Below are 21,206 nucleotides of genomic sequence, written 5' to 3'. Positions count from 1 at the left end.
TTCCATAGAGACCCGCAAGCGTGGTGGGCTGTTATTAGTACTCTTATTTCGAATAATCACATCCATTTTGCAAGTTTGTGTGACCCATTAGAAGACGACCCAAGCCCACTTCAGAGTCTTTACAAGGTATCGAGCCTACTCCTCAGCCTTTTAATCATAGTTGGAGATTTTTATATTATCCCAGATATTCAGATGGATTCCTCTCGTAAGAATAAGAAGCAGAATAAAACTAAAGTTTCTCTGTGGTTGGGCAAGATCATCTTGGATCTAGCGTTAATGGACTCCTAGAGGATGGATCATCTGCAGGACCATGACTATACGTATTTGAAAAATATATATAATATGGCTTCTAGAATAGACTTTATATTAACCTCATTTATTTTTCCATGAAACAATTCTTATATAAATGCTAACCCTTTTTCAGATCACGCAGTACCTCAGGTCAATCTCAATGTACATTGCGAGATGGGAATTCGTCCTCGTTGGAGCTCTGACAAATCTCTTCTGGTTGACAAGGGATGGGTACAGACTCTTAAAACGTCTGTTACTAACTTTCTCGAGATTAACAAAGATTCAGCCTCTCCATTTTCTATCTGGGAAGCACTTAAAGCTTACATAAGAGGCAACATTATATCTTATAAGGCCTTTACGGCAAAATTAAATAAGCAAAAGGTCAAGGAGCTCCACCGTGAGCTTAATCAATCACAAAGTGCCCTTCTGTCTTCCCAAGACCCAATGGCGCTTTCAAGATTAAGTAGGGCACAGGCCAAGTTAAGGGACTACTTCTTATCTCGTGGGATAGTCAATCGACACACAAGCTTGCAGAGTTGGTACGAAGAAAGTGAACACATAAGTACATTTCTGGCCGGGTCGGTTAAAAAAATAAAATCCCAAAGAGACACCATCAAATCTATCTTTGACGAGGGATTAGGGTTGCTTGTAAGTCACCCAGAGGATATTGAAATAGTCTTTCTTTCTCACTATTCAAAAATGTATTCTCATTCAAGTCCAACTAATGTTCAGCAGATCAATCAATATCTTGATACAGTAACTTTGCCCTGTCTAGATGCTTCTTCAAGGGCAAAACTTGTATCTCCTATCTCACTTCTTGAAGTTAAGGAGGCAATTACGGCGGCATCGAATGGGAAGGCCTGTGGAGAGGTTGGTCTTCTGTCAGAAGTCTACAAAACTTTTGCAGATCAAATTGCCGGGTGCCTGGTTGTTCTTTTCAATAATATTCTTCAGGGGGAAGATATACCTGCATCCTTTACAAGAGCTATAGTGATCAGTTTCTTGAAAAAAGACAGGCCATCTCAGAAACCGGATTCTTACCGTCCGATCAGCCTTTTAAATTTCGATTATAAGCTCTAGTAAATATATTGGTACAAAGGTTGTCTTCAGTAGCGCAAGATTTTATCCATGAAGATCAGTGTGGTTTTCTTCTGGGTGGGCTGTTAGCCACAAATACTAAATTTTTAATTCAGGCAATAGATTATTATTCTCATAACAACAAACCGGCGGCTATCATAATTTTGGACGCATAGAAAGCCTTTGATTTAGTACAATGGGAGGTGCTTTTTAAAATCCTAGCAAAGTTTAAGTTTCCTAGACAATTCATTCAGATTTTGCGTAATCTCTATTCCAAAGCCCAAACAAAAATCCTTATAAATTCATGTATAGCAGGATCTCTTCAAATACAGCGAGGCACACATCAAGAATGGCCCCTTTCCTCTGTGCTTTTCGCACTGTTTATCGAGCCGTTAGCCGCAGGACTGCAACAAGACACCTATATTCTTCCTCCTATGATGCAGGCTCCGGAACTAAAAGTGTTTGCCGACTACATGAATCTTCATCTTGCAGCAGAGTCCATGAATATTGATAGGGCTTTTGCTAAAATAATGTTTTTTTCTGATTTGGGGGGATATAGGATTAATCACTCTAAATCAGAAGCCCTCCTGTTCAATGCTACTGATAATGTTCTTCCTTTGGAGATGTGGGCTCAGTATCGCCTGGCTCGTCCCACTAGATATCTGGGTGCCTAGGTCGCACATGATTTTTCAGATCTTTTTGCCCTAAACTATGTCCCTACCTTTAAGAAAGTGCAACATTCATTACAGAAATGGCAACAGAAATGGCAAGCTTCTCTTTTATCTATTATCGGCCGTGTGGCTCTGGTCAAAATTATGATTCTTAAAATCCATCAAAAATTCTTTAAACAACTCAATGCATTTCTACGACAGTTTATTTGAGCCAACAAAAAACCTAGGGCACAATTGGACATTATATCCCTCTCAGTCAAAGATGGAGGACTAGCCCTTCCAAATATTAGGAGATACTATGACTCTGTGCTTATGGATTGGGTATCTAGAGCAGTCTCATCCCCCAATCTTAGTTTCTACTTAAAATCTATGTTAATGGAGAATGGATGCCAGCTAGCACATTTTCTCAAATTTCTGCGGCTTCCTAAACATACTAGATACAAAGTCCCTACATTAATCTATGCTAGACTTATTCAATTTCGTGACAAATACCAAATTCCCAGGTTTTATCCGGAATTGTCACTGTCGCATTCAGGAATGATAGGTCTAAATCTGATTCCTTCACATTTAAATCAATGGTCAAATTCAGGGTTCACCAGATCTTCCGACTACTTAGTAGGTAATCAAGTCAAGACCTGGGATCAATGTCAGGCTGAAGGGCCTTTTTCAGATTCTCTAAAATATTCTTACCTTCAGATTCAGCATTTCCTGCTTCTTTATGGGAACCAGAAGGGGATCAGTAATTTGTATCAGATCCTTAATTCCCAGAGAATACTTCCTTGTTTTTTAACAAAGATTGAGAGTACTACCGGGTGCAAAATTGAGTTTAAAATGTGGAAGAATCTTAATAGCATATCTCATAAGGCAATCAGGGGGGCTAATTTTCAAAGAATGGCCTTCTCTACAAAATGGATGCTATATCTTACTCCAGCTCAAATCAAAAAAGCATTCCCGACTACTTCAGGTTCTTGTCCACGATGCAGCAGCAATCCAGGGGATTGGCTTCATTTGTGTTTTACCTGTCCCATGGTGATAGATTTTTGGGATAGAGTCTTTTTGTGGATTAGTAGGAAGATACGGTGTGTTCTTATTCCAGATGCCCTGGGTGCCTTGTTTGGAATTTCGGGTTATTCTGAATTAACGATGCGGGCAAAGCAGTAATTATTTATTGCATAATTGATCGCCAAATCTCTAAGTTTACAAGCTTAGAAGTCAACCTCTCCCCCTACATATCAAGTTTGGGAGGCAAAAATGAATATGGTACGGTCTAAGGAAAAGTTATACGCACAAAGAATAGGTGCAGGCTACAATTTCGAGGGCATTTGGGGACCAACCTTTGACGTAGAGGATGCACTTATGATCTCATAAGGCATGAAATGTATTGTTACAGTGGCCGCCTGTAGTTGAATAATGAATCAACAAAGTTTTGGATGGCAAATTTAAATTCTATGTCTTGCGCCTTGTAAATTTATTAAGATTTGCATCTGCTCAATAAAATAAAATAAAAAAAATATAGACTTTTCTTGAAGTTTACCTACTTTAAAGGGAAAAATGGGTATAAATACTGGACCCCACAAAGTTAGAATCCTTTTGGACTGAGGTCATTCTGCCAGGAAGAAGGGCTGGATCCTGTAGGAGGGACTGCTACTCTTCCTGTTGCTTTGCTGTGATGGCCTGCTGATTGGTGTACTGTCCTGGGAGTGAAAGGACTGGACTTTGCTTTCTACATCCTGCTCCCAAAGGTTTTTCAAGGGCTTGGACTGAGCTTGCCTCCTGTTAAGAAGTCTCAGGGACATCAAAGACTTTATCTGCCAGCATCTGGGCTCTTTTGCTGAAAGTCCTGACTTGCCAAGTGGTGCCAAATCTAGTTCATGGGCCCTTGGGAGTGAGTTCTGGTGTAAAAAAGAAGAAACAAGCACATCAACTCCAGAGCGGCTTCGGAACTGCACCGGAGCCACGGTCCCCACTGAGTGCAACAACCGTGACTGACGCAGCAGGCCCAATGCCGCCACAGCACCTCTGAAGCCCCTCCACAGCATGAGTCTTGAGTGCCATGCCACCAGCGTCCGTGACACCCAACTCTGCTGCAGCACCTGTGGGTTCGTGGTGTGATTGTGACACCATGAAGTCGACGCCTCACATCTTGACCTGCTGGATTAATTGCTTCCGCCTTGTCATAAGGGACAGACGCCTGGATACTGATCCCACATCACCTCCCCTGCAACCGTAAGGAACCAACGCATCACCTACGCTGCTTAGCAGTAAGGAATCAATGCCTCACCTCCCCAGTAGCATAAAGGAATCTACACCACACCGGCTCCAGCAATGCCTCACCTCCCAGACTTTGTGCAACATCTTTGTTTCCTTATTTTCCAAGGTACTGTACCTGGGGTCCGTCGGACTCTGTAACTGGCCTGCACTCCCTTGCGAGTGGCGTTGGAATTTTGGGAATGACTCAGTCAAGTCATCGTGATAGCCCCAGTTGGAGCTATTGTGTGTCTAAGAGATGTACGAAGATTTATTCTTTGAAAATGTTTATCTTTGCATGTGTATGTTGGATGTTTGCTGTTTTACTCAGATAAATATTGGCTATTTTTCTAAACTGGTGTGGAGTACTTTTGTGGTGTTTTCACTATGTTATGGTGAGTGTGTACAAATACTTTACCCATTGCTTCTGAGATGAGCTTGACGACTTGTGCCAAGAAACCAAGGGAGTGAGCAGGGGTTATTTTAGCTGTGTGATTAGAGTGAGAGTCCCTACTTGGACAGGGTGTAAACCACTGCAAACTAGAGACCCCATTTCTAATAAAAGGTCATTGCACATACGATACAACATTCTCATTAACAATAATGTAACTGGTTATTTAAAAGTGGGGTAGCCAATCATCCTGTTTTTTGTGGGGTTGCCTCAAATTTCAGGTGTTTGTACACTGACGGCAGTGGGATGTCAAATGACCCATATTTTGCAGTTCTAGAACGCACTAGACAAACGTTTGACAGTAGGATTTGAGCAATAATGCCAGATGCCACGAATTGCCTGGCAGAGTGCTGTTTTCTCTTCTATTAGCCCTATATGAGTTGTTTAATGATGAGGCTTTTCCTGTACCAGTGTTGAGTCCTTTTTTTATGTTTTGGGCACTTTGTGCTTAAGCCTTCTTAACATTTATTTCCACAATAGATTTCCAGGCAAAATCTGCGTCCTTTTTTCCCCACATTTTTGCGGGTTCCCCAGAGGGAACAGAGCAAGTTAGCCAAAATATACAGGAATTTTTCTTCTGTTCAAGAAAGATATCTTTTTTTCAACAAATCAGATCACCAAAAGGTTTGCTGTGCTAAGATCAGCATTTCCCCTGCTTTTAGGAACAAACAGGTATGTAAAAGATTTTTTTTTTTTTTTTACCACAGCAGTTTTTTCTATTTTCTGTGGTTTCTAACTATTTGCAATTATTTGTGGTCGAAACAGGTGACAAACCTATTGGTAAACCCAATACATTATATATTTCTGAAATGTACACACAATTCCAAATTCTGCAAGGGGTCTCATGTGTGGATCGCTCACGATTTTCCCAAAGATACTACTCATTGGAATAACAAAATAATTAAGTGAATAGGAAAAAGTAGAAATAGATGAAAAATGATTTAATCTGTATTTGTACCCCAACATTAGATGTACAAAAGTAATATATCTGTTACATCCATAAGACCCTTCTGGTCACAGAGATATGTCATGTTGGTCACACAAAAATATGCGATACCTAGAGCAACAACTAAGCTGCAGCTTACAATGATATTTCTGAGTGTCTCCGTTTTTGGTTTCAACCTATTGATACCGATAAAAACCCACAGGACAGAAATCTTCCTTTTCAGTTGAAAGCGAAACTGAAAACCACTGAAGATGGGCCACTAGAAAGCACTAGAGACCAGGCCTACTAACAGGCTGGACACAGCTGGAGAATTGGTGGGAGCGGAGCAGAGGGCTGGCCACCACCTCAAACCGTGCAAGAACTTCGCCTTGCGTTTTTCCCTGCAGCATCTACGTCCACCTCCACTCCTCACCATACTTGCTGGGCTTGGAGTCCCTGCAGGCCTCTGTGTACTGGTGGGACAATGGGGGAAGATAAATGGTGGTTAACCTAGCTCCAGTGAGACAGCGAGTTGGCGTTTGTTCCATCTATCTTGTTGGACAGAAATCGGCTTGAAGCTTGGACTCGTGATTTGTGATTACCTGGAGAGGTGGATGATGTCAAATCTATTGTTAGAGGGACAGGATGTGGTGCTACAACCACAGCTGCCACCTTGGAAATGGGGAATCAGATTTGAGTCTTGGTGTCACTCAACATGCTGCAATTCTGGGCAAATCACTTAATCTCCCTCTGCCTAAACAAATAAAACTGAATTTATGTAATATAATGATGTTTAAGTAGCCACGGAAGATGCAGTAACAGTGACACCAAAGAGTTCTCTGAATCTCTCACTCATCCACCCAGTTGAAAAAAAGGAAGAGAATACCCCAACCGAAACGTAACATTATTAGGCGGGATACAGGCTGTTTTGCAAATTCACCACAGCCCTACTAAAGACCGCGGTATTTCACATCAGTGGAAGTTGGTTTGTGGCCTTTGTTTCAAGTTTCTCTGATTACTCATGAAAAATGTTTGTTCACACATTTAAAATGTGTAATTTGCCACGGAAATTTTCACTGTTGTGGACAAAAAAACAACTGTCAGCAATGTAAATCATTTATAAATCATTTATACAGCTTGTAATGCTCATCCTCTGCCTCCAGGCAGCAAGGCGCGCCTTCGAGAGAACGCCAGACCGTCAGCTCCACTACAACAACAGCGCGATCAGCCACTAGAGGGTGGTCATTACAGTACAATTCACCAGTGCCCGCAATCCACGAAATTCTGCAATTACTCTGCTGAGCCTGCTCTGCCAGCATCAAAAAATACACGAAGTAAGGCATTGGAGGGGAAAGAGAGAGAGAGATGCTCAGAGAGGCCAGATACATACCAAAGGAGGACCGAGACCTCAGGAAAGAGAGACATACACAGGTGTATGTGAGTTAGGGCTTTCTTTTCACCTGTTGGACTTTGCTTTTGTGGGTTACGGTTTTCTTTTCTCCTCTTGGTTTGCTCATTTAAACGGGCTATTGGGAGGAAACAGCTACTAAGGAGGTGCCTGTCATAGCCATTTGCTTATCCTGTAGCAGCTTATGGCTGACAAAATCTATTCTCGTAATTATTAACTGGTAGGATTGCTAGCGCAGGTGTAGTAATAAAAATTATTAACTAGTGTTCATGTATTCTGAAAATTTGATTTATGTAGAAAATATAATAACGTAGAAAATAATGCATGCATTTGAAAATGTGATTACGAAGAGTGGCGGCCAATGTTCACAAAGTGTACTTACTAGTAAATTAACATTGTGAAATGTTGAATGTATGTTTGACTAATGTAGTAGTATGTCATATTAAGGGCTATGCATTCTGCTCTAGTTTTATTAATTGTAGGCTTTAACTTAGCGAGTGTCTTGGCCTGCTAGCCAGGCCTCATGTCAAAGCTGTATTTCTTAATGTTTAATAAATGGCTGTCTTAGAAAGTTAAACTGTGATTTCTATTGTATTGTTTAAATGTGCTCATAACAGAAGCTTTCTCATGAGAATAGACTGCTAGAAGATGCTGTTCTTGTTAAAATAACATTTTGTATGTAATACCTGTGAGACTGACTTTCTCAGGAGGAGAACAATGGAGATACTGACTAGAGGGGCAGCTGCAACAATATGTTTACCTGACAAGCCAGATGATTAGAACATTGCAGGACAAACCAATCAACGACATTTGAACCGAGTAATAGTAGAATTAATAGATTTGGAGTTTTAGTTTTATTGGACAAAGTGTGAACATGCGATTAACTGACTAATGGGGATTTGGGAAATTGTTTTAGTAGTTTTTATTTAACAGCACTGTACAGAGGAAAAACAGATTCTTTCCCCATTTTCTTGCTGACCGAATGTCACTATTTTCTTATGTGTCTTGACAGGAGACATGCTTAACTTTAATGCTTAAAGACTTTGGGTTTTCTGAACTTTGATGCTGAATCCTGATGCCTTGCTGATCGACTGGTGTCCTGAGGACGAGGACTGACTCCGCTTGCTGATCCACATTGAGGATAGGTATTATGAATTAGACTGTTGATTATTATGTGTATTTGCTTTTCTTTCTAGGTACCAACTGCACTATTTTGATAGAGCCCTTGTTAGATATTTTTCCAAATTTGTGTTACTAAATTGTTTTGCATGAAGCCCAACATGCTGATGCTAATCTGATGTTAGTTAAGGATCCTCTCAAATGAAATTAGGCTAAGAGGGAATAATGCTCGATGATTTTTTTCTGCTGAATTTGAATGTATGTAATTACTTTGACACAGTTGACTTTACTATTAAATTGCACCGTAATCTTAGAATGTGTTGTAGTTCAAGCTTTGATTAGGTTACGTTTCTTCCGACACTTTGGACAGTCACTATTGTTTCTGTATGTGTTTCATTTGATTTTGAGATTAATCTACATGACTTTAGCATTGTTAATATAGGGAAATAAATATTCAAACCTTTATTAACCCCTTCTGTGCCGCGGACGTAGTGGTTACGTCCCGCGGCACAGTGCTGCTGTGCGAGGACGTAACCACTACGTCCTCGGCACACAGCCCAGAGGGAGCGCTCTCGCTCCCTCTGTGTGCTTCACCCCCACCCCCCAAAGTCAGGGATGGAAGGGGAAGCCCTTCCCCTTCCACCCCCGACCCCCCCACAATGACATCAGCGCGCGATCGCGCGCTGACTTCATTATGGGGTTCTCGCCGCACAGGAAGCCATTTGCTTCCTGTGCGGCGAGAAAGGAAGAGGTAAGAATCTCTTCCCGGTGGGTGGGGGGCTTTGTAGAAAGAGGCACCGGGGAAAAGGAAAGGCTTTTCCTTTCCCCCGGTGTCTCTTTGAGCATTCCTGCTGCCCGATCGCATTGCGATCGGGCAGCAGGAATGCCCACTAGACACCAGGGATTTTTTTTTTTGTATATATTTGCCGATTTCGGCTTGCAGGGAGCGGCCCCTTGGGCAAGGGTCGCTCCCCTTTAGGGGGCAATTTCTTAGGCCATTTCTGCCCCCCTTGGGGGCAGATTGGCTACTTTTCAGCCAGATCTGCCCCCAAGGGGGGCAGAAAACACTAGATCACCAGGGATTTATAATTTTTTTTGCATTTATGTGTTGGGGGGTGCCCCCTTGGGCAAGGGGCGCCCCCCCAAGGGGGCAGAGAACTGTTGGCCTTTTCTGGCCCCCCTTGGGGGCAGATCGGCCTATTTTTTTTAGGTCCATCTGCCCCCAAGGGGGCAGAAGCCACTTAGGCACCAGGGATTGTGTGTGTAGTGGATGGGGGGGCGCCCCCTTGGGCAAGGGTCGCTCCCCTTTGGGGGGCATGTCTTTTAGGGCCATTTCTGCCCCCCTTGAGGGCAGATTGGCTACTTTTTAGCCAGATCTGCCCCCAAGGGGGGCAGAAAACACTAGATCTCCAGTTTTTTTTATTTCTTATGTGTATTTATGTGGGGGGGGTGCCCCCTTGGGCAAGGGGCGCGCCCCCCAAGGGGGCAGAGAACTGTTGGCCTTTCCTGCCCCCCTTGGGGGCAAATTGGCCTATTTGTTTTAGGTCCATCTGCCCCCAAGGGGGGCAGAAGCCACTTAGGCACCAGGGATTGTGTGTGTGTTAGTGGATGGGGGGGGCGCCCCTTTGGGCAAGGGTCGCTCCCCTTTGGGGGGCATGTCTTTTAGGGCCATTTCTGCCCCCCTTGAGGGCAGATCAGCCTATTATTTTTAGGCTGATCTGCCCCAAGGGGGGCAGAAACCACTAGAACGCCAGGGATTTTTTTTTATATGTTTATTTTTGTGGGGGGGCGTCCCCTTGGGCACGGGGCGCCCCCCCAAGGGGGGCATTGACCTGTTGGCCATTTCTGCCCCCCCTGGGGGCAGATGGGCCTATTTTTGTAGGCCCACCTGCCCCCAAGGGGGGCAGAAGCCACTTAGACACCAGGGATAGTGTGTGTGTGTGTGTGTTAGTGGATGGGGGGGGCCTTGGGCAAGGGTCGCCCCCCACTTTGGGGGCACATGTACCCAGGCCATTTCTGCACCCCTTGGACACAGATCAGCCTATTATTTTGAGGCTGGTCTGCCACTAACCACTAGAACGCCGGTTTTTTTGTGGGGGGGCATCCCCTTGGTCACGGGGCGCCCCCCCCAAGCGGGGCATTGACCTGTTGCCCATTTCTACACCCCCTGGGGGCAGATGGGCCTATTTTCTTAGGCCCACCTGCCCCCAAGGGGGGCAGAAGCCACTTAGACACCAGGGATAGTGTGTGTGTGTGTGTGTGTTACTGGATGGGGGGGGGCCTTGGGCAAGGGTCGCCCCCCACTTTGGGGGCACATTTACCCAGGCCATTTCTGCACCCCTTGGATACAGATCAGCCTATTATTTTTAGGCTGGTCTGCCCCCAAGGGGGGCAGAAACTACTAGAACGCCAGGGATTTTTTTTTATTTGTTTATTTTTGTGGGGGGGCGTCCCCTTGGTCACGGGGCACCCCCCCCAAGGGGGGCATTGACCTGTTGCCCATTTCTACACCCCCTGGGGGCAGATGGGCCTATTTTCTTAGGCCCACCTGCCCCCAAGGGGGGCAGAAGCCACTTAGACACCAGGGATAGTGTGTGTGTGTGTGTTAGTGGATGGGGGGGGCCTTGGGCAAGGGTCGCCCCCCACTTTTGGGGCACATGTACCCAGGCCATTTCTGCACCCCTTGGAGACAGATCAGCCTATTATTTTTAGGCTGGTCTGCCCCCGAGGGGGGCAGAAACTACTAGAACGCCAGGGATTTTTTTTAATTTGTTTATTTTTGGGGGGGGCGTCCCCTTGGTCACGGGGCGCCCCCCCAAGGGGGGCATTGACCTGTTGCCCATTTCTACACCCCCTGGGGGCAGATGGGCCTATTTTCTTAGGCCCACCTGCCCCCAAGGGGGGCAGAAGCCACTTAGACACCAGGGATAGTGTGTGTGTGTGTTACTGGATGGGGGGGGCCTTGGGCAAGGGTCGCCCCCCACTTTGGGGGCACATGTACCCAGGCCATTTCTGCACCCCTTGGATACAGATCAGCCTATTATTTTTAGGCTGGTCTGCCCCCAAGGGGGGCAGAAACTACTAGAACGCAAGGGATTTTTTTTTATTTGTTTATTTTTGTAGGGGGGCGTCCCCTTGGTCACGGGGCACCCCCCCAAGGGGGGCATTGACCTGTTGCCCATTTCTACACCCCCTGGGGGCAGATGGGCCTATTTTCTTAGGCCCACCTGCCCCCAAGGGGGGCAGAAGCCACTTAGACACCAGGGATAGTGTGTGTGTGTTAGTGGATGGGGGGGGGGGCCTTGGGCAAGGGTCGCCCCCCACTTTGGGGGCACATGTACCCAGGCCATTTCTGCACCCCTTGGAGACAGATCAGCCTATTATTTTTAGGCTGGTCTGCCCCCAAGGGGGGCAGAAACTACTAGAACGCCAGGGATTTTTTTTTATTTGTTTATTTTTGTGGGGGGGTGTCCCCTTGGTCACGGGGCGCCCCCCCAAGGGGGGCATTGACCTGTTGGCCATTTCTACACCCCCTGGGGGCAGATGGGCCTATTTTCTTAGGCCCACCTGCCCCCAAGGGGGGCAGAAGCCACTTAGACACCAGGGATAGTGTGTGTGTGTGTGTGTGTTAGTGGATGGGGGGGCCTTGGGCAAGGGTCGCCCCCCACTTTGGGGGCACATGTACCCAGGCCATTTCTGCACCCCTTGGAGACAGATCAGCCTATTATTTTTAGGCTGGTCTGCCCCCAAGGGGGGCAGAAACTACTAGAACGCCAGGGATTTTTTTTATTTGTTTATTTTTGTGGGGGGGTGTCCCCTTGGTCACGGGGCGCCCCCCCCAAGGGGGGCATTGACCTGTTGGCCATTTCTACACCCCCTGGGGGCAGATGGGCCTATTTTCTTAGGCCCACCTGCCCCCAAGGGGGGCAGAAGCCACTTAGACACCAGGGATAGTGTGTGTGTGTGTGTGTGTTAGTGGATGGGGGGGGCCTTGGGCAAGGGTCGCCCCCCACTTTGGGGGCACATGTACCCAGGCCATTTCTGCACCCCTTGGAGACAGATCAGCCTATTATTTTTAGGCTGGTCTGCCCCCAAAGGGGGCAGTAACTACTAGAACGCCAGGGATTTTTTTTTATTTGTTTATTTTTGTGGGTGGGGGGCGTCCCCTTGGTCACGGGGCACCCCCCCAAGGGAGGCATTGACCTGTTGGCCATTTCTACACCCCCTGGGGGCAGATGGGCCTATTTTGGTAGGCCCACCTGCCCCCAAGGGGGGTAGAAGCCACTTAGGCACCAGGGATAGTGTTGTGTGTGTTTTTTTGTTGTTGTTTTTTTTGAGGGCTGTCCCCTTTGGCAAGGGTCGCTCTCCATGGGGACACACTACTAAAGGTATTTTCTGGCTTCCTTGGGGTAGACAGGCCTATTTTATTAGTAGGCCCATCTGCCCCTATGGCAGAATCCACTTAGGCACCAATTTCTAAATGTTTGATGGTGGGTTGTTTGTCAACTGAAGAAGTCTTTGCATTTGTGATAAAAAATGTTTTCCTCCTTTTTGTTCTAGTTCAAAGCTTTTGCTTTATTTGCTGTGGCTCCTTGCGGTTTTGGCGGTGGTTGACCTGCAGTTTGCACAGTTGCATGTTTTAGGTAAGTAAAAACAATTTTCTCCAAAGGAGTATTGTTGCCATGCATGAATGACATTTTTGTAGGGGGTGTACTAAATGCCGGATTGTGTGTGAAATTGTCCTTAGGTTTGTGCACAATGATATTTGTTTTGTCTTATTTCTAATTTGCCTTTCTTTCTTTATTTTTAGTGGGATATCATTGGTGATTGCTGTGTAGTAGCTGGTGAATCAAGCTTTTTCAGGCAAGTGAGCGGTATAGTTTTTGAGATTGTAACTCTTACTAACAAAGCTACACTTTGTTACTTGTCTTACACAGTGCTGGTTGTTGGTGGTGAATTTGTCCAGTTAATTTTAGCAGGAGAGATCATGGCTAGCCGCAGGATGACCGCTCAGCAGGTGGTTGGTATGCTTTTTGAGTCACAGTCTGATCATGACTATGAGACGGACTCTGCATCTGAGGCAGAGGAGGAAGTCAGAGATTCTGGCAGTGATGTTTCTCTTGGAGGGGAATCTTCTGATGATGAAGCCACACTCAGTGCAGATGAAGGGCCTGTTTTAGAGGAGGACATTGATGTGCCAATAGTGCAGCAACCTGGGGCTGAAAGGTTTCCCGTTATAAGACCTGATGTCTGGGTTGCCCCAAACATGGAGCAGCCAGAGTTGCCTGCCTTTACTGGTCTCCCGGGGTGTAACGCCAATACAGAGAACTTTATGCCTATCAATTTCTTTGAGTTATTCATGGATGATGTGTTTTTGGAAGAGATTGTTGAGCAGACTAATTTGTATGCGGAGCAGCATTTGAGGGACAACGCTGCTAGACTTAGGCCACACTCTAGAGCTGCCCAGTGGATTCCCACAAATTTGGAGGAGTTAAAAAAGTTTTTGGGTTTGACTTTTTTGATGGGGTTGATAAGGAAGCCGTCACTGGCTTCTTATTGGTCTACTAGTCCCTTGATGGCAACAGCTATATTTCCAGCGACCATGAGTCGTAATCGGTATTTGCTTCTTCTTAGGATGCTGCATTTTGTTGACAATGCATTAGCCTTGCCACGAGATCACCCAGATTCTGACCGTCTTTTTAAGATTAGGCCTGTCCTTGATCATTTTGTAGATCGGTTTTCGGAGGTCTATGTTCCAGGCAAAGAGTTAAGTGTGGACGAGTCTTTGGTCCTCTTCAAGGGTCGTTTGGTTTTAGGCAGTACATTCCTAGCAAAAGGGCACGATATGGAATTAAATTGTATATGCTGTCTGAAAGTAGGACAGGATATGTGTATAGTTTCCGTGTGTACACTGGTAGGGATTCCAATATTGACCCCCCAGGTTGTCCTCCCACTTTTGGAGTTACTGAGAAAATTGTGTGGGATCTTGGTAGACGACTGTTCAACAAAGGTCACCATTTGTATGTAGATAACTTCTACACTGGTGTGCAATTGTTCAAGGAATTGTTTAGAGTGGACACAGTTGCTTGTGGCACAATCCGTTCTAACCGGAAAGGCTATCCAAGGGAGCTTGTCTGTAAAAAACTTGAGAGAGGACAGTGCTGTGCCTTGCGGAACGAGGAGCTGCTAGCTTTGAAATTTTCAGACAAGAGGGATGTCTACATGCTAAGTACCATCTATGATGAGAGTACTTCCCCTGTGACTGTTTGGGGCCAGGTTGCTGAAGTGCGCAAACCTGTGTGCATTTTAGATTATAATAAGCACATGGGAGGTGTAGATAGAGTTGACCAGAGGTTGGAACCTTATACTGCTATTCGTAAGTCTTACGTTTGGTATAAGAAGTTAGCACTTCACCTCTTCCACTTAGCAACCTTCAATGCTTTTATTGTGTTTAGGGATAGGTCTCCAGAGTCAAAGATGACATTTGTGAAATTTCAGGAGTCAGTGATAGAGAGCCTTATTGTGGTGGAACAGGCCAGAGTTCCTAAAGGAGCAGTGGTGGAGGATGTGGCTAGATTGAAAGATCGCCACTTTGCTGAGCACATTCCTCCCACACCCAAAAAAGACTTTCCAGCTAAGAAATGTAGAGTGTGTTTTCGAAGAGGTATCCGGAGGGAGACTCGAATGTACTGCCCAGATTGTCCTTCAAAGCCTGGGCTGTGTGTCGGTGCTTGTTTTAAGAATTACCACACCCAGAAGAATTTCTGGGAACAACCATGAGTGTAAACTCATGTCTGTTTTGTATTTTCATGTGTTTAGTTTCATGGTTAGCATTTCTGTCATGTTCTTAGTTAGAGCTTTTGTGTTTGTAGTTTTGTAATTCTTTCTACTTAGTTAGGGGTTCCTCTGTTAAAAAAAATAAAAAATAAATGATGCCATTGTGGGTGGAGTGGGGCTTGGCTGAGAGTGTACATATTGACTTGCTGTTGGCTACTGCAACACACTGCCAGCCAAACACCAGTCCACACACTCCCATCAGCTGGTGTGATTGTTGTATCAACCCTGCAAGTTCTTGAGAAGGAACAATATTCTGGATGACTGCCAGAGGCTGACAGGTGCAAACACATTTTCATCATCCTTCAAGGAAATCCAAAATGCTTCACCGAAGTGGATGGACCTTTGGACCCAGTGAAGAGTGTGGTTAACCATGCACAATCATTTCACTTACCACAATAAATTTAAACACTGTGACCAATGTAGCCACAGAAGGAAAACTCCAATCAATAAAAGTTTTGAGGCTTTATTTCACATACAGAAAGCAAAAGGTACATAAATTGTTTGCAGAATCATATTAAAAGATAAATCACTACCATTGGTTGCTCAAAACGGCAGAACACATTTAATCTACTTAACATCAACCCCATTATGCATTCAACCAGATAAATGCATATCATTAAAGTTATTATTTGAGTAATAGAAACAAGTCTCAAATCAGAATGTGTTGACATTTGCCGAATCAAATTAAACAGACAATAATCAGGGTTGGACATACGTTGTCCCTTCAACTAGCCAAATTAGGATATGCATGTGTGGTAACGGACTAACTACTGCAGACAAATTACAAAAGAAGACAAAAATAATTTGTAAACAATCTATCTCGGTCTAAAAGAAACTAACTAGAAAAATACAATAGACGTGTTATCATGCTAATTTGTCAGAAAAGGTCATGTCAAGAGAAATAACAATTAACGAGATAAACCTCTGCTTGAGACAGCATTCAAGAGATGTCTTCGTCAGCAAAGCATGTAGATCAGCAGCAAAGTCCGTTAGAAGCACCATCAGGATAAGATAAGTGCAGAACACTAGCTGCACAGGGAACAACCTGAAGACAACTAGGGGACCGCTGGAGGAGAACTAACTTACAAAGTCCCTCCCCATAGTAATGTACACAAATGTCTCTGATTGGACAGTTCAGTGGTTTCACATCACGCGAAAGGGGCAATATCCAATCAAAGTCTAGACACAAATCAAATTTGCAACATGACTACGTTTTCTCAAATTTGGTCTGAAGTCATCTTTTTCTGTGTGAATCCAATAGTCAATTACAATTTTCTATCACTTTACAACAAGATGAATACTTCCCTGGGTATATGATGGACCTGTCTTCTTCCCATCTGAAAGTACATGTTGATCGAAACAATTTACTTCAAGTTTTATTTAGTCCACAGGCCTAAGTGTTCCAGAACCAAGGTCATTTAGAGACAGTCTTGTTAAATTAAACAATCGGACCCTTTTGTGTAGGAAAGTACCATCTTGCCTGGCATGTTACCCCCATATTTCACTGTATGTATGTTTTAGTCCTTGTGTCACTGGGACCCTGCCAGGCAGGGCCCCAGTGCTCATAGTATGTGCCCTGTATGTGTTCCCTATGTGGTGCCTAACTGTATCACTGAGGCTCTGCTAACCAGAACCTCAGTGTTTATGCTCTCTCTGCTTTCTAAATTTGTTCCTGATGGCTAGTGACTGAATTTACCAATTCTCATTGGCACACTGGTACACCCATATAATTCCCTTGTATATGGTACTGAGGTACCCAGGGTATTGGGGTTCCAGGAGATGCCTATGGGCTGCAGCATTTCTTTTGCCACCCATAGGGAGCTCAGACAATTCTTACACAGGCTTGCCACTGCAGCCTACGTGAAATAACGTCCACGTTATTTCACAGCCATTTACCACTGCGCATAAGTAACTTATAAGTCACCTATATGTCTAACCTTCCCTTAGTGAAGGTTGGGTGCCAAGTTACTTAGTGTGTGGGCACCCTGGCTCTAGCCAAGGTGCCCCCACATCGTTCAGGGCAATTTCCCCGGACTTTGTGAGTGCAGGGACACCATTACAAGCTTGCACTATACATAGGTCACTACCTATGTATGGCTTCACAATGGTAACTCCGAACATGGCCATGTAACATGTCTAAGATCATGGAATTGTCACCCCAATACCATTCTGGTATTGGGGGACAAGTCCATGATCCCCCGGGTCTCTAGCACAGAACCCGGGTACTGCCAAACTGCCTTTCCGGGGTTTCCTCTGCAGCTGCTGCTGATGCCAACCCCTCAGACAGGTTTCTGCCCTCCTGGGGTCCAGGCAGCCCTGGCCCAGGAAGGCAGAACAAATGGTTTCCTCTGAGAGAGGGTGTTACACCCTCTCCCTTTGGAAATAGGTGTGAAGGGCTGGGGAGGAGTCGCCTCCCCAGCCTCTGGAAATGCTTTGATGGGCACAGATGGTAGATTTCAATGGGAGATCAAGGGATCTCTTCAGCGGTGCAGGCAGGCAAGGGGGGGGGCTCCTCGGGGTAGCCACCACCTGGGCAAGGGAGAGGGCCTCCTGGGGGTCACTCCTGCACAGAAGTTCCGTACCTTCAGGTGCTGGGGGCTGCGGGTGCAGGGTCTTTTCCAGCCGTCGGGACTTTAGGTTCAGGCAGTCGCGGTCAGGGGGAGCCCCGGGATTCCCTCTGCAGGCGTCGCTGTGGGGGCTCAGGGGGGACTACTTTGGTTACTCACGGTCTTGGTTCTCCACCAGTCGAGTCGGGGGTCGCCGGGTGCAGTGTTGCAAGTCTCACGCTTCTTGCGGGGAGTTGCAGGGGTCTTTAAGTCTGCTCCTTGAAACAAAGTTGCAGGTCTTTTGGAGCAGTGCCGCTGTCCTCGGGAGTTTCTTGTCTTTCTTGAAGCAGGGCAGTCCTCAGGATTCAGAGGTCGCTGGTCCCTTGGAAAGCGTCGCTGGAGCAGGGTTCTTTGGAAGGCAGGAGACAGGCCGGTAGGACTGGGGCCAAAGCAGTTGGTGTCTTCTGTTCTTCCTCTGCAGGGGTTTTTCAGCTGAGCAGTCGTCTTCTTCTTGTAGTTTCAAGAATCTAAATTCTTAGGTTCAGGGGAGCCCTTAAATACTAAATTTAAGGGCGTGTTTAGGTCTGGGGGGTTAGTAGCCAATGGCTACAAGCCCTGAGGGTGGGTACACCCTCTTTGTCCCTCCTCCCAAGGGGAGGGGGTCACATTCCTATCCCTATTGGGGGAATCCTCCTTCTACAAGATGGAGGATTTCTAAAAGTCAGAGTCACCTCAGCTCAGGACACCTTAGGGGCTGTCCTGACTGGCCAGTGACTCCTCCTTGTTTTTCTCATTATCTCTCCTGGACTTGCCGCCAAAAGTGGGGGCTGTGTCCAGGGGGGCAGGCATCTCCACTAGCTGGAGTGCCCTGGGGCATTGTAACACGAAGCTTGAGCCTTTGAAGCTCACTGCTAGGTGTTACAGTTCCTGCAGGGGGGAGGTGTGAAGCACCTCCACCCAGAGCAGGCTTTGTTTCTGTCCTCAGAGAGCACAAAGGCTCTCACCGCATGAGGTCAGACACTCGTCTCTCAGCAGCAGGCTGGCACAGACCAGTCAGTCCTGCACTGAACAATTGGGTAAAATACAGGGGGTATCTCTAAGATGCCCTCTGTGTGCATTTTTTAATAAATCCAACACTGGCATCAGTGTGGGTTTATTATTCTGAGAAGTTTGATACTAAACTTCCCAGTATTCAGTGTAGCCATTATGGAGCTGTGGAGTTCGTTTTTGACAGACTCCCAGCCCATATACTCTTATGGCTACCCTGCACTTACAATGTCTAAGGTTTTGCTTAGACACTGTAGGGGCATAGTGCTCATGCACATATGCCCTCACCTGTGGTATTGCACCCTGCCTTAGGGCTGTAAGGCCTACTAGAGGGGTGACTTACCTATGCCACAGGCAGTGGGAGGTTGGCATGGCACCCTGAGGGGAGTGCCATGTCGACTTAGTCATTTTCTCCCCATCAGCACACACAAGCTGGCAAGCAGTGTGTCTGTGCTGAGTGAGGGGTCCCTAGGGTGGCATAAGACATGCTGCAGCCCTTCCCTGGCATCAGGGCCCTTGGTACCAGGGGTACCAGTTACAAGGGACTTACCTAGGTGCCAGGGTTGTGCCAATTGTGGAAACAATGGTACATTTTAGGTGAAAGAACACTGGTGCTGGGGCCTGGTTAGCAGGGTCCCAGCACACTTCAGTCAAGTCAGTATCAGGCAAAAAGTGGGGGGTAACTGCAACAGCGAGCCATTTCTTTACACCAGTCTACACCGGTTCAGGGATCCCCCAGCCCTGCTCTGGCACGAAACTGGAGAAAGAAAGGGGAGTGACCACTCCCCTGACCAGTACCTGCCAGGGGAGTTGCCCAGAGCTCCTCCAGTGTGTCCTAGACCTCTGCCATCTTGGAAACAGAGGTGTTGGGGGCACACAGGACTGCTCTGAGTGGCCAGTGCCAGCAGGTGACGTCAGAGACCCCCTCTGATAGGCTCTTACCTCTCTTGGTAGCCAATCCTCCTTTCTTGGTAGCCAAACCTCCTTTTCTGGCTGTTTAAGGTCTCTGCTTTGGGGAATTCTTCAGATAACGAATGCAAGAGCCCACCAGAGTTCCCCTGCATCTCCCTCTTCGACTTCTAGCAAGGATCGACCGCTGACTGCCCCAGGACGCCTGCAAAACCCCAACAAAGTAGCAAGACGACAACCAGCAACATTGTAACGCCTAATCCTGCCGGCTATCTCGAGTGTTTCCTGGTGGTGCATGCTCTGGGGGTTGCCTGCCTTCACCCTGTACCAGAACCACAGAAGAAATCTCCCGTGGGTCGACGGAATCTTCCCCCTGCTAATGCAGGCACCAAAAGACTGCATCACTGGTCCTCTGGGTCCCCTCTCATCCTGACGAGCGTGGTCCCTGGAACACAGGAACTCTACCCAAGTGACTCCCACAGTCCAGTGGCCCTTCAGTCCAAGTTTGGTGGAGGTAAGTGCCTGCCTCTCCACGCTTGACTGCAAACCTGTGTACTGCGTGATTTGCAGTTGTTACGGCTTCTGTGCACTCTTCCAGGATTTCCTTCGTGCACAGCCTAGCCTGGGTCCCCAGCACTCCGTCCTGCAGTGCTCAACCCGCTGAGTTGGCCTCCGACGTCGTGGAACCCTCTTTTGTAGCTCTGTGTGGACTCCGGTTCACAAATCTTCCAAGTGCCTGTTCAGATACTTCTGCGGGTGCTGCCTGCTTCTGTGAGGGCTCTCTGAGTTGCTGAGCACCCCCTCTGTCTCCTCCTCCAAGGGGCGACATCCTGGTCCTCAGCAGCACCCAAAAACCTCTACCGCGACCCTTGCAGCCAGCAAGGCTTGTTTGCGGTATTTCTGCGTGGGAACACTTATGCAACCTTCATCGCGACGTGGGACATCTGTCTTCTAAAGGAGAAGTTCCTAGTCCTCTTCATTCTTGCAGAATTCCAAGCTTCTTCCATCCGTAGGCAGCTTCCTTGCACCTTTATCTGTGGTTTCCTGGGCTCTTGCCCCCTGGACACTGTCGCTACTATTGGACTTGGTCCCCTTGCCTTGCAGGTCTTCAGGTCTGGAAATCAGTTGTCAGTGCACTGCTGGTGTTTGTTGTTCTTGCAGAATCCCCCTATCACGACTATTGTGCTCTTTTGGGGTAGTAGGTTCCCCTTAGAGGTAAGATAGTGGCAAAAAGAGACAATACTAATGCTCTATTTTGTGGTAGTTTGGTCGAGCAGTAGGCTTATCAAAGGAGTAGTGTTAAGCATTTGTTGTACATACACACAGGCAATAAATGAGGAACACACACTCAGAGACAATTCCAGGCCAATAGGTTTTTTATAGAAAAATATATTTTCTTAGTTTATTTTAAGAACCACAGGTTCAAATTTTACATGTAATATCTCAAATGAAAGGTATTGCAGGTAAGTACTTTAGGAACTTTGAATAATCACAATAGCAAATATACTTTTAAAATAAAACACATATAGCTATTTTAAAACTAGACACAGTGCAATTTTCAACAGTTCCTGGGGGAGGTAAGTATTTGTTAGTTTTTGTAGGTAAGTAAACCACCTACGGGGTTAAAGTTCGGGTCCAAGGTAGCCCACCGTTGGGGGTTCAGAGCAACCCCAACGTT

Source organism: Pleurodeles waltl, chromosome 1_2 (assembly GCF_031143425.1).
Source record: "Pleurodeles waltl isolate 20211129_DDA chromosome 1_2, aPleWal1.hap1.20221129, whole genome shotgun sequence".
Taxonomy (NCBI): Eukaryota; Metazoa; Chordata; class Amphibia; order Caudata; family Salamandridae; genus Pleurodeles; species Pleurodeles waltl.
This window is presented reverse-complemented; position numbering follows the sequence as displayed.